Source organism: Rattus norvegicus, chromosome 2 (genome assembly GCF_036323735.1).
Source record: "Rattus norvegicus strain BN/NHsdMcwi chromosome 2, GRCr8, whole genome shotgun sequence".
In the NCBI taxonomy this organism is placed as follows: domain Eukaryota; kingdom Metazoa; phylum Chordata; class Mammalia; order Rodentia; family Muridae; genus Rattus; species Rattus norvegicus.
In genome coordinates, this window is record NC_086020.1 from 141,686,645 (window position 1) to 141,703,748 (window position 17,104).

Sequence of the window (17,104 nt, forward strand, 5' to 3'; positions counted from 1 at the left end):
TACGGCGAGGGCTTTTATCGGTGTAGCTGCTGCTCTGTGGTCTCTGTGTGCAAGGGAAGAACGACCATACTCGGGGGAGAGAATGCTATTTTTCATGCTATGCTGATTGCAGTTCCTGTTCCTTGCAGTTGTCTGCAGTCTGGCAGCTGTTGGAACTATTTTCACTGTAAAAACGATACAATAGAGAGACAAACGGCTGCTGCAGGCTTACTCTGCCTTGTCTCCCTTGACTCTCCAAGGACGAACTTGAAGGTCTGGGGTTCACCAGCAGTAACCCAAGGACTGTTATTTTCCTCTTCCTGCATATGAGCATGATGTCTGTTACATACCTACGAATTATCTGATCAAATTCTGAATTCCTTATATCACCGTAGGAGGGCAGTTGTGATGGTTTCAATATGAATGGTTTGAATATGAGTGCTCCTCCCCACAGAGACTCGTGTGTTTGGGTGCTTGGCCATGGAGAGTGGCAGTATTAGGAGGCATGGCTTTGTTGGAGTAGGTGTGGCCTTGTTGGAGGAAGTGTGTCACTGTGGGGACCCCCTTTGAGGTCTCCTGCTCAAACACTGTGATACACAGTCTCCTTCTGCTGCCTGCAGATCCAGATATAGAACTCTCAGCCCCTCCAGCACCGTGTCTGCCTGCATGCCACCATGCTTCCCTCCATGATGATAATGGACCAACCCTCATCTGTAAGCCATCCCCCAATTAAATGTTTTCCTTTATGAGAGTTGCCATGGTAATAGTGTCCCTTCACAGCAATAGAAACCCTAAGACTGTCGTACTAGGTTGTCTACATGAGACCTGTAAAGAAACGGGGTGGGGGGTGTTCTTAGCACTGAATAGACGGCCCACTGTCCCTGTTAATGGAGTTGAAACCAAGTTCTAGGTCAATGCACTGTTGATCACAAATCAGGACGTTCACGTAGATAAACGGGCATGGCTCCCATCCAGATGCGAACAGCATTTTCTTCTGTGAGATGGTCGTTCCTTGTAAAAACAGCCCGGGACTCTGGGGACACACATAGCCTAGCATGAAGAAGGCCACCAGCGATACAGGACACTTTTGTGGGAGACAATAGCCATTTCCACTTACTCCTGACACTCTAGATAACCAATAAACAAGAACCAACCACTAGAAACTGTCTGTACAGGTGGTTTTCTATCCTCTCGCTTTGATGTTTTAGGCCCAAAGGCTACTTTCCCAGGCCATTGTGTTTTCAATGACTCACTTTTTCTCAGCTGGAGCTCGTGTTTTTAATGGCTTTCAGGAGACCTGCAGTGTGTTCCGCACCTGAGCAGAGAAGATGGCCGTGAGGGAAATTACTGCAAGTGGCTGCTTTGTATGGTTAACGACAGACTTTTTACTACAAAGATGAAAATGAGAGCTTTGAAACGATCCCCGACACTGCAGCCAGAGTGCACTGGGACTCTGAGCTTTTATGGTGAAGGCTAACTTTGTCCCATCTCTATTGCACTGGTAATGTTTATGCTGAAATTTTGTGGCAGAGAAAAGGGATGATGGGAAAATCTAGGTAAAAGAAGAAAAGACACAGAAAACAGTTATAGTTGGCAAATTCACACCAACTTTTGTGGTTTATACATACCACATACACATATATACACGTACATGTACATACTACACATATGTACCCCCTTTACACACATATATACACATACACACCATGACCTCAACATAAGCTTTTATGGCTATACACACCACACACATATGTACACATACACAAGCATATATGAAACTTGACATTGTTTTTTTTAATGTGCTTGGATGTATCCTTTTCTTTAGTAAGCACAACCAATGGCAATTGAGAGTGGAATCCAAAACCCCAATATTGTTCTGCAAGTCCATGAGTCCTTTCTGGGTCATAGGTATGTTTTATTTGGAGCGTGAGATGGCGTGCATAAAAATACATTTGTTGCCTGCATTAAAAAAAATCAGGTTTCCACTCCAGTGGGATGGCTCAGTAAAGGTGCCCGCCTTCAAGCCTGAGGACCTGCATTTGATCCCAGGGACCACATGATAGAGGGAGACAGTACTCTTGCAAGCTGTCCTCTGACTGTCATGAACACATCATAGTACATAGACATGCATGTGCATGTATACACACCCGTAAACACACATATAGAGAAACACACACACACACACACAGAGAGAGAGAGAGAGAGAGAGAGAGAGAGAGAGAGAGAGAGAGAGAGGACAGAGAGACAGAGAGACAAGAGAACTCAGCCTATACAGGTGAGAGATTTTCAAGTAAAAAGCCCAATTGTGCTTTCCTTTAGGAAAACAATCAATCTGGGCTAGTTTGTTACAAGTCTTGAACCACCTTACTTAAAAGGACAAAGAGTGCCATAGTTTAGTGCAGCCCCCATCCATTTTCTTTGTGTTGATGGCCATTCATGGGCTCCTTTGCTGTGTTTTATTATGCCTGGCCCTCTTTACAGGGCATTTCTCCTGCCAGGCTTCCGTAGGCAGGAAGCGTCTCTCCTTCAATTCACACACTGTGAGGACAGGGCAGCCGGCCCTGTGGTACTCATGCAACTCTGAGGTTTAGAGCAGACTCTCATGTACACAACACGGGACTGAGACAAAAGAAATAGTGACAAATTCACTCTTGTGTCTATGAATGTGTGTGTAAGTGTGCATGCATGTGGCAGCCAGAGGACATCAGCTACTGCTCCTCAGGAACTGCCCACCTTGTTCCTACCATGGGTCTGTCACTGGCCTAGAACTCAACGATGATGCTGACTAGGCAGTTGGCCTGGTTGTATATTTTTAAAAGGTTTCTTTTAACCCACACTAGTGCTGGCACCATAGGGCCATATGGCATCTGTGGGATATTGTCATCTCAGTCAACCAAACCTCTCACCCGCTAGGCTCCATCCCATATCACACTGCCGCTGGCTACTCTCTGAGCCCAGCAACAATCTCTCTACCCATCTAGTTCCTAAGGCAGGTTGCCACCATGCCAAACATATACATCCCAATTCCATGGTGGGTCCAATGTGTCCTGCGGCCATACACTCTCTTGAACTCAATTAAATCACCACATGAAAGAACACACAACACAATAACCTCTGATCCAATTGATAAGATATAATTGCCCACCTCAGTAAGATATAGATTGCTCATCGAGACACACAAAATCCTGTACACACCCATCCCTTAGGAATATTCATAACAGCCTGTATGTATCTATTAAGGATCATCGTGAGGATCATTCATATCTGCTCCCATGTTGCTTCTCCTGCTGCTCTTCCTTCTCAATCCAGTCTCCTCCTCCTCTGAAACTTTTCTCCCACCCATCCTTCCTTCTTGTCCAATGACAGACCTCGTTCTATCCTATACCTGCCTTCACCTGCATAATGACATCAACCTACACCCAGTGAGCCCTAGGATCAGCCTGTCCTTATTCCCCTGGCACTGGGATTACAAGTGCATGTCACTGTGCCCAGCAGTGATACGGGTCCTCATGCATGTGCAGCCAGCACTTTACTGACTGAGCCATCTCCTCACATCTACCATGTTTGGAGGTCACTGAGAAAGGATAGCTCCAAGCCTGTGATCATAACTACATTCTAGATCAGCATTACCATGAAATCATAAGGTCTTTACACCAACCCAATTCCAAGCTACTCATGCTTTTTAAAAATCTTACTGTTGGCATCTCTTTCTCACCTTTTCATCAGCCCTTCTTAGATGCAAACGCAATCTTGCAAAATAGCACTATTACTCCAATAGTTCGAGAGTGTTTCCATTTGTAGATTGATTGACTCTCAGATACCTTTTAGTAGAATCTTTCAATAATATTTTCACATATATACATGTATATATACATATACATATATACATATATATATATGCCAGCTACATATGACCACGGGTTAAAAACATATAATTTATTTCTAATATCATTTTATCTTTACTTTGTACTAATTCCTACTGGGATGATTATACCAATTAGAAACTAAGAAGTGCCCAGCGAGCAGAACACTAGCCACATAGAATAATCAAGAGGCAAAAGACTGTGCTCTCAGAGCATTGAGCAAACACATGCTATACTTCAAAAGTTTATGAGGTGGCTCACTGTAAGTAACAATGACAATCATGGTAATGACAGGGGGAGAGAGGTAGTGACCAATGGTGGCAGTCGGGCTAATAGCAGATGTGGTGGTTATCAAATCATAAGAGGGGGTTATGGCATGCTCAGGTGATAGGAGAGGTGGTGGTGGTAGGGATGATGGGGGAGACTATGGTAGTGTCACTGGTGATATAAGCAGTGACTATGATGGTAGGGTAGTGATGGTGATGATGATGATTATAATGGCGATGGTGTGTAGCAATGTGGTGATGGTGATAGCTATGACAGTGGTGGCAGTGATGGCAGTGGTGACGGTTGCTTTGATTGTGGTGGTGGTGGTAGCGGCTATGATAGCAGTGAGGATGGAAATGGTGGTGATGACAGAGATGGTGGTGATGGTGGTAGTGATGGCAGCAGGGCTTCTGGGAGTGTTGTTGGTCATGGGACTGTGATGCTGGTGCTGACGGTGCTGGTGGTGATGGTGATGGTGATGGTGGTGTTGCTAACCATCATTCTGGAATTATCAGCTCTATGGAATAATTGTCACTTGGAATTCATCATTTGAGAAAACTAATTTGAATTGTATAAAAAATCTCTTTTAGTGTCAGGCTATATACGCAGACAAGAAAGTTGGAAATACATATATAGAGAGAGACATATTTAAAGCAACCAGGTCTATGCTTTAATGTCAAGCAACATTTATAAATATTCCTGCCAGGAACACAAATCTGTGGTTTGGGGGATGTTATTGTATGAGACCTTGGACAATAAACCAGTGCACAGACACACACAAGAAAAAGTGATTATGTTTTTATCTTTCACATATATATCAATACTTTTAATGATAGTTTCTTGCAGAACTTCAATAAGAATCTGATTTTTACCGAAGGACATTTGCTGTTGGGCTTGCTGGCCGAAATATTATCAACTGTACAGGAGGCTCATGAATGTGAGGCCTGCTTTGGCTACAGAGTGAGATCATTGCCAACCAGGACTACTTAGTGAAATGGTGTCTCAAGATAAAAAAAATAATAAAACACTTGCCTAGCATGTCCAAGGCCCTAGAAGGAAGGGAACAAAAAGTTAAAATGGAGGCAGTGAGACGGGGAAAGTTATCATCACAGAGCAATGTGGTCACTGCAAACCTGGCAATTGAAGCTGAGGTAGACAGAGCCGATCATAAATTTCAAGCCAGCCTGGGCAGCATTCTGGGCAAGATCCCGTGTCAGCAGTTAAAGTAGAGAGACAGAACACGTTTAAAAAGAAATTTAACTCTCTGATAACTCTACTTGAGGACATTGCCACACACAGATTCTGTGGTTGTGTTTTGTTCTCTGGGTTTGACACCTGCCCTGTGTGTCTTCACTGGCATGGCAAGACCACCAACGAGCAGGTTATAATAGCTAACTGGTGACTCCTTTTCTGGGCTGTCAGTCCATTTGACTCTGAGCCTATGTGAGTAATGGAATCTTTGAGCTCCTTCTAAGCTTGTTCGGGTTATTTCAGAACATCGGTTCTTTGTCCTCACCTTGCCTTTTACAGGTGACAACCTCACACCCACAGGATCATAAAACAAGCATTTATAAAAGAAGAAACGTTTGAAAAAAATCTCTTCTAAGGTGGAACTATTTTTGAACTACAGATCAAACACCACTTGGATGGAATCCAGGCCAGAAAAATCTTTGCATATGGGTTTGCATAACTTTAAAGAGACAACTGCCTCATTTGAAGCCAGGCCACTCTCCCAGCTACCTGTGTTCATGAATCATTTGAGAGATGTTCTCAGTGTAGGATTAAAGATTTAATTCTGTCCTAGCCCTGACTGGATAATCTGAATCCAATCAAGACTGTTAAAATATTCAAATATCTGATTGAACAATTCCTGGGTGTGGCTACCATTTTTGAACACCAGACCTTACATAACTGATAGGAGTTTGCTTTTGAGTTCAGATCAAAGATTGATTATACCAGCTTTCAAAAAGATTACTGTAAAATCGTTTCTACCTTCCTGGTTGTCTTGGTTAGGATGTTCATTGCTGTGAAGAGACACCTTGACCAAGGCAACTCTTATAAAGACAACATTTAATTGGGGCTGGCTTACAGGTTCAGAGATTCAGTCTATTATCATTGTGGTGGAAAACATGGCCTCTTGCAGGCAGACTTGATGCTGGAAGAGCTGAGAGTTCTACATCTTGATCGGAAGACAGCCAGGAGGAGACTACTCTTTCACACTGGACAGAGCTTGAGCACTGGAGTCCTCAGTGACAGCCTACACAGTGGCACGTTTCCTCCAACAAGGCCACACCCATTCCAAAAAGGCCACATCTCCTAATAGTGCCACATCCCATGGGCCACATATATTCAAAACACCACACTGGCCTATAAGTTAATTCCTCCATGAAATCATGTCTAATGGCACAGTATTTAAGTGTCTAACAATGTGGCAGACAGCACTAAAGGAGTAGGAGAAACCAAACATGGGAACAGTCTTTGACTCTTGTCAAAGACTGGAAGGTTTGGAAGAGAACCCTAGTTCCCGTTGCTTTCATTCCTAGCTATTCCAGGGCAGATGGTGCTCTTCTTTTCTTAAACAATAGATCCAAATAACCCAGAACGATGCCCAATACAGATACCTATCCATTGTCCCCTACTGATGCCAGCATCATAAACAGTAAATATGGCCATACTTTGGGTTCTCTGAAAGCCATTTAACAAGACAAAACCAGGCATTGTCTTATCACATCCCCCAAGAATATGACCAGTAGTTGCACTTAAATATAAGAAGGCAGGGCAGGCATGATGCCTCCACTGGCAAAAGCTCCTGCCGTTCTAGCATTGTGCTCCAAGCTCTATCCCTGGATCCCATAGTGAAAAGGGAGAACCAGTTCCCAAAGCTGTCCTATGAAACCTGTGGATGTACACAGAGGCACACATACACAAGAACAAAATTTAAAATTTGAATTTAATACATGAGGAAAGGTGCTGAATAGCCTCCCAGGATGAAGCCCGTAGTAGCGTCAGAGCCCAGTGCTTGTTGCTGGAGGTCACTTTGCACAGTGCTTTAGCCTAGGGAACTCATAAACTGGAATCCTGACCCCCTCCCAACTGAGTTAATGGTTATAGAATGAAGACCTTTGAGGGCGCTCATGGTTGGGTGCTAGGACCTTCCATCAGGTGAGGCTAATGTGAAAAGAAACAGTCTGTATGGAAATCGGACCCTGAGTCAGCTTGTACCTGGGCCTTAAAAGCTTCAAAAACTCCAGAACTGTGAGAAATAAATTTCTGTTATTTCTAAGCTACCTTGTCAATGATACTTTGTTAGGATAACCCACATGGACCAAGAAAGACACATGAAAAGGAGAAATGTCAGTGTGGACTCCCATTGAATCATGGTGGGATGGCAGCCTGGGAATTTTTAAGCCCCCTAGTATTGCATATGTAGTATACTACATATACTAACAGACCTCATACACTGCTTAGCCTGGCACATCTGTACTCAGAACACTTACAGTGCCCTACCTTTGAGAAAAGCCATTTAACAAACACAAAACCTATGCTATCATAAAATGTTCAGCACCATGTAACTTAATGAATAATCTATTCAAAGTTATAATCAGTGGTCCAATGGGTCTCCGCCATAATCTTGCATGCAGTCAGTGTAGGCCAAGGTCATTTCTACCTGGATATATAATGCCTTCACACTACTGTAAGGTAAGAAAATTAAGAAAATAAATCAAATAATTGTAAATGGTACCATCAGTTATTTTTAAAATTAAACAGAATTAAATAGTAAAGGACCAGTCATTTAGCACCTGCTTGTCTTTGGTCAAAGTCTATAAAAGACTGATAGGCTGTGCAGGTTGGAAGACTGGATGTGACCAGCTCTATCTGATGTCTGCAGAAAGGAGAGCCACCGAGTACACACTCGGTGAATGATTGAAGATACTTTTAATTCTACAATCTTTTTTTCTCTCTTGAAATTGCTGCCATGTTGAAAAAAGAATGACGAGGGGAGATGGCCAAGTGGGTAAGAACTGCTTTTCGAGCATGAGGACTTGTGTTAGGAATGTCAGCAGTCATGCACAGGGCTGGCAGGACCCCAGGCATGCCTGTAACCCTCCTGCTATGGCAGGTAGAGATAGGAGGACTGCACAGGCTGGCTGGCCACCACGCAGGTTCAGTGAGAGACAGGACTAAGTGAGCAAGGCAGAGAGTGATAGAGCATAGTGCTGCACTGAGACACACAAGCACATACACAATCAAATATAACACATAGCACACACACTACACATCACACATACCACACACACATCACGTCATACCACACACTCCACACCACACACACACACACACTATACATACATACCATACACACACACCATACACACATCACACACACCATCCCCCCCAACACACACCATATACACACCACACACACACACACACACCACCATACTACACATACCATACATCACACACATGCCATACACACACACTGCACACCGCACACACCACAGACACCACATACACACACATACATACACACACACCACATCACACCACACACACCACACTACACCATACACACACAGACGCCACACACACATACTGCACACACTCCACTCCACACACACATACCATTCACACACATACAAACCATATACCTCACCACACATGACACACAACACACACAGACCACACATACACACACCATACAACATACCATACATACCACACCATACACACACAACACACACACACCTCACACATACAACACAGACACACTACACACAACACATCACACCACACCATACCACACCACACTATACTCACCACACACATACTACACACTACACATACCACTCACACCTACATAAACACACAGCACACATACACCTCTCTCTCACACACACCTCTCTCTCTCTCTCTTCCTCTCTCTCTCTCTCTCTCTCACACACACACACACACATACACCATATACACACATAGACATACACACACACCACATACACACACACCTCACACCACACCACACCATACACACACACACCACATCACACCACACCATACACACACAGATGCCACACACACACACTACACATCACACACATGCCATTCACACACACCATAACACACATACAAACCATATACCACACCACACATAAACACACATACCACATACACACCACACACCACACTGATACCACACCACACACACATACACACACACACACACACACACACACACACACACACACACTGAACCACTGTCCACCTTATTTTTTGAGGCAAGATCTTTTGTTGAACCTGGAGCTCACTGAATGGGCTGGACAGACTGGACAGCACTTCAGAGCTCTGCCTCTGCCTCCCCAGTGCTGGGACTCCAGGAGCGTGAGGCTATGCTGACCTTACTATACACCAGTCCTAAGGATTTCTTCAGGACCTCCTGTTTGTATAGCAAGCTCTCGACCAACTATGCCATCCCCCCAAGCCCAGAAATGAAAAATTGTAATTTTTTAAGTTGAAAGTTTTGTTAGGAAGAATTATTATAAAATGTGTTACCATTTGCACAAGTTTATCATCAAAGAAATGGGAAGATAAAAATGCAATGATGGTGTATTTTATGAAAATAGCACTTTATAAAGCTTTTGTGTAAGTACATAATGAATTGTAGACACATTGCATAACCGATTATAAAGAGAAAAGTTCATAATAGCTAATTTACAACACCATATTGTACAAGAACACCGAGTGTTAGCACAGAATAGAGGCTAAGCGTGGGACGAAGCGGGAGAGCGATAGATACCCTATCTGTTTTGTTTTAAAGAACGAGGAGCCTGCATGTGCCACATTTTACTTGAAAGATGTTTGTAATGGTCACATCGTGAATTATGGTTCCCTCTGATATAGCCTCTCAAGTCACAAAGAGGGAAAACTTTTTAACTTTACAAAACAGTATTTCTCTTCCCTAAGTAGAAGTGGATGCGAGCGACAGGGTCTGGAGAGATGGCTCAGCAGTTAACTGTACCTGCAGGGGACTAGAGTTCAATTCCCAGCGCCCATGTCAGGCAACTGCCTCGAACTCCAGCTCCACAGACACACATGCACACCAATAAAGTGTAAACAGATCTTTAAAACATGAGCAATAAAACTTTTATGTCTACTGTACCAGGAAAGGTGAAAATTGCCCATAAATATTTGAGAAGAAAATTAAAGGATTTTACCATAATCAACGAGTTCAGTAAATGGACTGAATTTCTTGGCTTCCATTTTTATGCTGGTTTGTGTTTATTTTTTACAATGATCTCTAAGGAATTAAAGGATCCTCCTCAGCTTCCAGTGATGTCTGAGGGCTATCCTCCATTTGGTCTGCAGAGGGCGCTCTTGTAAAGAAAATATCCTTGCTAAGGCCCCCTGATAAGAATCTAGGCCAGCTTCCTGCTGTCTTTGTTGCCATGGAGACCACACTCCAGTGAGGGGCAATGGGTTCCGTGGTCCCGATTTAGAAATGTGTAACCAGCAGATGCCTTTACTGCCTTTGTTTCAATCTTTGCCCTTGCAGAGCGACTCAGACCGGAAGCAGAGCCGAGAAGTCCATGTTTGTCTGCATGGTTTTGTTTCCTCGGTACACATCTGTCCCCTGAGACGAATGTGCTGCCATAATGAGCCAGTGGAAAAGGCGTGAATTCATAGCTAGAAAAAGAAACGTGCTCTCCTCCAGCCAAAGAAACAATTCAAATTATTTTAAAGAAAAAGCAAGTGTTCTTATTAGACGCTTGCTTTTACTGCTAATGTAAAGTATATGTGATAACTACTTATAGTAACTGTTTGATCAACTGAAATGTCTGAGACATACATGCCAGGGTGTGGGTTTCTGTGGGTTTAAAAGGACTTATTTTGCTGTAGATTGGCAGTTAAGAGCCTGCATTTGAATTCCGACTGACCTGAATTCAAATTCCTTCTTGTCTTCTATTCTATCCTACTCTGTCTTCTTTATCTACACATTGGGGTTTATATGACCGCAGTGTAATTTAGTGCTCTCAACGGTGTGGCTAACACAATCAACTTCTATAGAGAAAACGTTGATCTGGGTTTACAGCTTGGGAGGATTCAGGACATAGGTGGTTGCTTTGGGGTCTTTGAAGCTGTGTGTCAGCCCCAGTGGGACCATGGGAAAGCAAAGCTGTGGCTAAGGAGCCAGAGAGATGGGAGGAGCTGAGGTCGCACCATGCCCTGAGTAACCTAAGGACCTGCCACCAGGCGGGTGTCTGATGGCATCTGTACTAACTCCCAATACACCATGCTGGGAGGCTTTGCTGGCCAGTTGTATGTCAACCTCACACAAGTCGTTGGAGAAGAGGGAACCCCAGGCAAACCTGTAGGGCATTTTCTTACTTGGTGATTGATGTGGGAAGGCACAGTCCACTGTAATGGTGGCATCCCTGAGCCAGTGGTCCTGGGTTCTATGAAAAGCAGGCTGAGCGAACCACCAGGAGCAAGCCAGTTAGTAGCTCCCTCCATGCCTCTGCCTCAGCTCCTGCCCTGCTCGAGTTCCTGCCCTCACTGTTTTTGATGATGAGCTGTCATACAGAACTGTGAATGAGATACCAAGCCCCCAAGTTGCTTTTGGTCATGGCGTTTCATCACAGCGATAGTGACCAGAAGCTCTTGATGCTACAGCATGCGTGCTCACACACGCGCTCACACACACACAAACACACACACACACACACTTAATTATCAGGTACAGTGTGTTAAAAGCAATGCAGAAACTGATAAGACTATTTAATTAACGCCTCCAAATTTCTTACAGCAAGTGAGCTTAGAACTTAGATTTGCTTTCTGTTGCTATGGTGAAACACTGGCCAAAGCCATTTTGGAGAGGAAAGAGCTTATTGAATCTTACAGATCGTAGTCTGTCACCGAGGGAAGCTGAAGGTAGAACTGAAGCAAAGACTATGGCTGAAAGCCGTTCAACTGGCTTGGCCTCCTGGCTTGCTCAGCCAGCTCTCGTATACAGCCTGGGGCCACCTGGGAGCAATAACTATGGGGTGCCAAACCCTCCCATATCAATTATCAATCCAGAAAGTGCGGCACAGACTTATGTACCATCAGACAGCCAATCGGATGAGGGCGTTTCCTTAACTGAACTTCATCTTCCCAGATGACTGTAGCTCTGGAAATGGGATATCCTGATCCCTGGTCCCTAGCTCTCATCGGCACACTCCGTGGCTTTTTTTCTTTTCCTCTTAGCACATTTGAAAGTCATACGCACCTGTGCGTTTTGAGGTGTGCTAGCTTCCATACTGTCCTGAGCACCATCCAAGAGAAAATCTCAGCATGAACATGGGACTTCCTTTGGAGTTAAATTTCCACAGAATAACCGAAACACCAGATAAGAACCAAATATCCACGGTCAGAACGTAAGCAGTGTGCTGGAAACAGATCTCATCCTCTCTGCCTGCATGTGAGCCACATAGAATCTTGTTTATAATGTGGGCATGCCAATGGGGTGCTTTCCTCAAAAGATAGAAATCTGTGGTTCCCACAAATCTAAGGCTTAGTGACACTAGCACCCCTGAGCTTCTGCAACAATGGTTCATGGAACTCTTATTTTAGTCCCAGATGAGAACAGAGGTGCAAATGAGTCTTCAAAGGTTCAAACCAGGGAAACCAAAAGGAAGCCAGAGCCACATTTGTGTTTGTGTTTGTGGCTTCTGTAAGCTCTGCACCAATTACTTGACTCAAATCTAAAGTACGTTTTTCATCAAAATAGTAATCTTTTTTTTTTTAAATCCAGTATGGGGGAGACAGAGGCAAGTGGAGTTGGAGGCCAGCCTGGTCTACATAGTGAGATCCTATTTCAAGACAAAGCTAAAACAAAAATAAAACAGCACACAAACAAAACAAAAATTCTTGTTCCATTAGCAGTAAGGAACATTCGCTTGTCACATCTTGCTCAGATCTACTCAGACAAGAAGCCTGCAGGTGTGGTTAACTAGGAGTATAAAACCTTGTGGGTTCTGCTTTAAAAATTAATTCATTTGATGTAGGTTTATATTTGATTCATGCTTGCTTTAACAATAAAGGCAACATTTTTGGCTCAAAATAGCTGAAGTGTATGGAGGAGGTTCCTATTCACGTTCATAACACATCAGACCTTAAAATGATTGATTGATGTGATAAACTGAGGTACAAAGAGGTTCCCAGCTGAGTGGCAGGGCTGGGTTGACACCTAAACCAGGCGGTTACCAGTGCTATGCTCTTGGGAATGTTCCAGAGCAGGTGCGGGCATAGGGTGGGAGAAGGCACCGCCAGGAGATACTGCTCTGCCTCATTTCTGGACAGCCGAGAGATGGGAGGAAAATCCCAGACAGCTCCCCTCAGACCTTTGGCAAAATTTTGTGGGTGACTTTGGGCAAGTTACTGACTCACTACAAACACTGTGTTGGGAGTTGTAGGGATCGTTAGTCTAGAGGCTGGAAAAGAAGAGAGAAAAAAACACAGATGCATATCCTCCGGGCTATTAATAGGCAGTTGGTAAACATGTATTAAGTGATGCCAACAGCTTCAGAACAAGGGTGTGTGCCTTTGGGTTGGAGGGGTTGGGGAAGGTAGGGCTCGAACCTTCAACTGAGCCTTGGGCCACAGGAAGGGCTTAGACCAAGTCTAGGTGAGAATGGATCATAATAGGGGTTTTTTTATAGAAAACAAACAGGAAAGGTTAAGCCCTTTGTCAGGAAATGAAAACCAGTGGGAGCTTTTATTTTAGAGTATAAGTTCTGTTCAGCCATGAGTGTTTACTACTCATTAGACACTGGGTCAAAACTGGAGACATGGCCGTTAGTCTGGAGACAGATGTGAGGGCATCTGGAATACCAGCTGCGAAGGGCAAACCTTAAGTTGATGACTATAAGCTAGTGGTAGTTTCGGAGCTGTGCAAAGAGAATTCAAAATTTTAGTAGAGAATGGATGACCAAGGAAATTAAACAGGATGAAGTGCTGAGAAGGGGGTAGGGTTTCAGACTTTTACAAGAGCTAAATGCCAAGGTCCCTCGGGGAGGACGGGCTCTGGGCAGACAGGATGATGATGGCAGCTATGAGGAAGATGGCTGGGGCTGCCCGACATTTGGAGATGTTGCAGGAAATCAACCTGTAGCTAGATTGTGACTATAGGTAAGAGGGTGGAGTTTCTCACAAGGAATGGCTTTGTTTTTTTAATTTCATCTCCAGAGTTTACTGCCTTTTTCCAGTGGGATGTTTTAAGCAGGAAAGAAGCAAAACGATGCACAGTAGAAACCCCTAGAGCGTCCAACAGTTCAGCACTCCCATTGATTCCATCCACCGAAGCTTGAGCAGTATTAAATGAGTACATGTTACTTGACACCGGAATGACTCTTTCCCGTGTCTTCTCTGCTGAGCGATGACAGACAACTTCTTTAGCAACCACTCTGTTCTTTTCATATTCTTGGAATCCTAGTGTTGGAAGGAACATCAAAAGTTCGTCACGTTTCAGCTCTCACTTGCTAACAGGATTGTGCTTAAACTGTCCAAGATGGATCATTTGTTGTCTGCTGTGTTCTTTGAGCTGAAAGCTTGGTGAACAGTCATCATCAGAATGGTGGAAGCCCATTGGCTACTCCCTACTTAGAACATGTTGTAGTCCCGCTGGTTTTCTACCCACTTAGCAAGAACATGCACACACAGTTGAATGTGGCTGAGTAGTCACCTGATATCCTGTAATGAAAATGGTAGAGTATGAAGAAAGGAAGATGTAGCTCCTTTAGAAAACAACATTTTTTGATCTATATTTTCGTATGTGCATATGAGCACATATTGTGCATATTTGTAAGTATACAGATACATGTACAGAGAATGACCTTGGGTACCGTTTCTCCTTGGGTACACCCTCTACCTTGTTTTTAAGCTTATCAATTAGGCTCTATATACCTCTGCTTCCCCAACACTGGGATTATAAGTGTTCTACTGTAACTGTTCTTTAAACTTGGGTCCTTGTGCTTGTGTATCAAGAACTTTATAGACAACTATATCTCTCAGCCCCCAACCAGAGATTTGAAAAAAAATATAGTATTTGGCTTGGAACTTGATGCACTGTAGGCCCATCATAACATGTTCGGCAAATAAACTATACCTATATTTTGCTAGGGAAACATGAGTTTCTGGGGAGTAAGTAAGTGGTAGTCCTTCCCTGTGCATTCCTCGAGTTCTACATTTTAGTTGGTTTGTGTTATTTCGAGACTGCATCTCACTGTGCAGCCCAGGCTGGTCTCAAACTCTTCTTGCCTTAGTCTCTCAAGCACTGTCATTGTCAGTGAGTGCCAAGAGGCTGGTTTCTGGGATCTTTTACCTGTGGCTATCCACACAAATCCCAAAAGGGGTGTGAGAAGGAACACTATATGTATGTTGCTGTGGAAAAAAACGGTTCTGAATGCAGGTTGAGGAATGTTGGTATCCCCTCTCTTCTCTTTGGGTTTGAGTACACTTCAACACATCAAGAATACTCAGAGTTCAGAATGAGGCTTTGAGCCTGTTAGACTGGATAGGCCCATGTGGCACTCAGACATAGGACCTCCGATTGCACAGGCTCTATCCACCACCTCTTTAAGCACATTCTGCACTTGGGGACTGGTGTTCTGTTTTTGCCTGAGTGAGAGCCCATGCCTTACTCATTTTGTATATTTGTGCTACCGTGCATTCATTTTAAAAAGTGTGTATATTAAAGGTATATGCCTCATCAATGGTTGACTAGATACCAATGCCCACAGAGAAAGTCGGAATGTCAAGGTAAGTGAGGTCGGCCTTGGAATGAGAGAGAAAGAGGAGGTATATGGAGCGAAGTTCTGCCACCCATGCTCTCAAGATTTAAATGGCAGGGAAAAAAAACCCTTACAGGCATGGATACATCTGATTCATATTTAATGCTGATCATCAAACCCTTGGTGAAATTTCCCCTAAAAAATTCTGCCAAGCCATTATTTGGAAATGAGGCATCCTGAGAGACCCTCGGTACATGCCATAGCACCTGGGGCAGCAAAGAATGTTATAGTCACCCAACTCACCGCCTACGGGATAGACACAGCATGCTACCAAAGACAGACAAAGATGCGAAACCCCAGAGGCACCCATAGCCGAAATGCAGCTGAGGGAGACACTAACAATGACCACGGGGCATCAGCATCTCAGTCTCCACTCCTGTCTTTCTTTGGTGCTGAAACACCTGGAGGAAAATGCCATTCGAAAGGCTATTTTAGTCAGCTCTGCCCTGATGGGTTTTGTTGCCAACTGGAAACACCTAGTAAGAGGGACCCTGGGGGGGTGGGGGGTGGGGGGTGGGGGGTGGATTTAGCTCAGTGGTAGGGCCTGGGTTCGGTCCTCAGCTCCGAAAAAAAAAAGAAAAAAAAAGAGGGACCCTCGGTTGAAGAATTGCCTCCGTCAATGTGAGATGGCAATGAGGTGCTTTCTTGATTGATAATGGATATTATCAGACCCAGCCCACTGTGGGACGTGCCATCCTTAGGTGGGTCTGGGCTCTATAGAAAGGTAGCGTGAGCCTCGGGGCAAGCACATAAGCAGTATTCTTCCATAGTCTCTGTTTCACTTCCTGCCTCCAAGCTCCTGCCTTGCTTTCTCTTAAGGATGAACTATGCTGCAGGACAAGTGGTTTCCTCCAAGTTGCTTTTGATCAGTGTTTCACAGCTCTAGAGAAACGACCTACAGCCACCTTGTGATTCGCCCACATGGTGAAAGGAAATTGGGAATGGATAGAATTCAGCAGCATCCATCATCAGCCATGAACGAAACACTGTAGGAACATCTTCAAGCTTGAAAATGAGTCATGCTAACCACAGTTCGCTGCAAAGTGACATTTACCTTACCGTTCTATTTGGCAATACGCCTCGTCAAGTCATTGTACTTGTTTTTGAGATAGAATGTCACTGTGGTGTTCTGGCTGGAAGTCAAACTGGGGTCCTCCATACTCAGCCTCC

The 17,104-nt window shown here is 44.1% G+C and overlaps 1 protein-coding gene across 10 annotated transcripts in view; it reads left to right on the forward strand.

The window, feature by feature from the left end:
* Dclk1 (doublecortin-like kinase 1) overlaps positions 1-17,104 on the forward strand; it is a 293,874-nt gene that overhangs the window by 119,430 nt on the left and 157,340 nt on the right. The gene's annotated exons all lie outside the window — the stretch shown is intronic.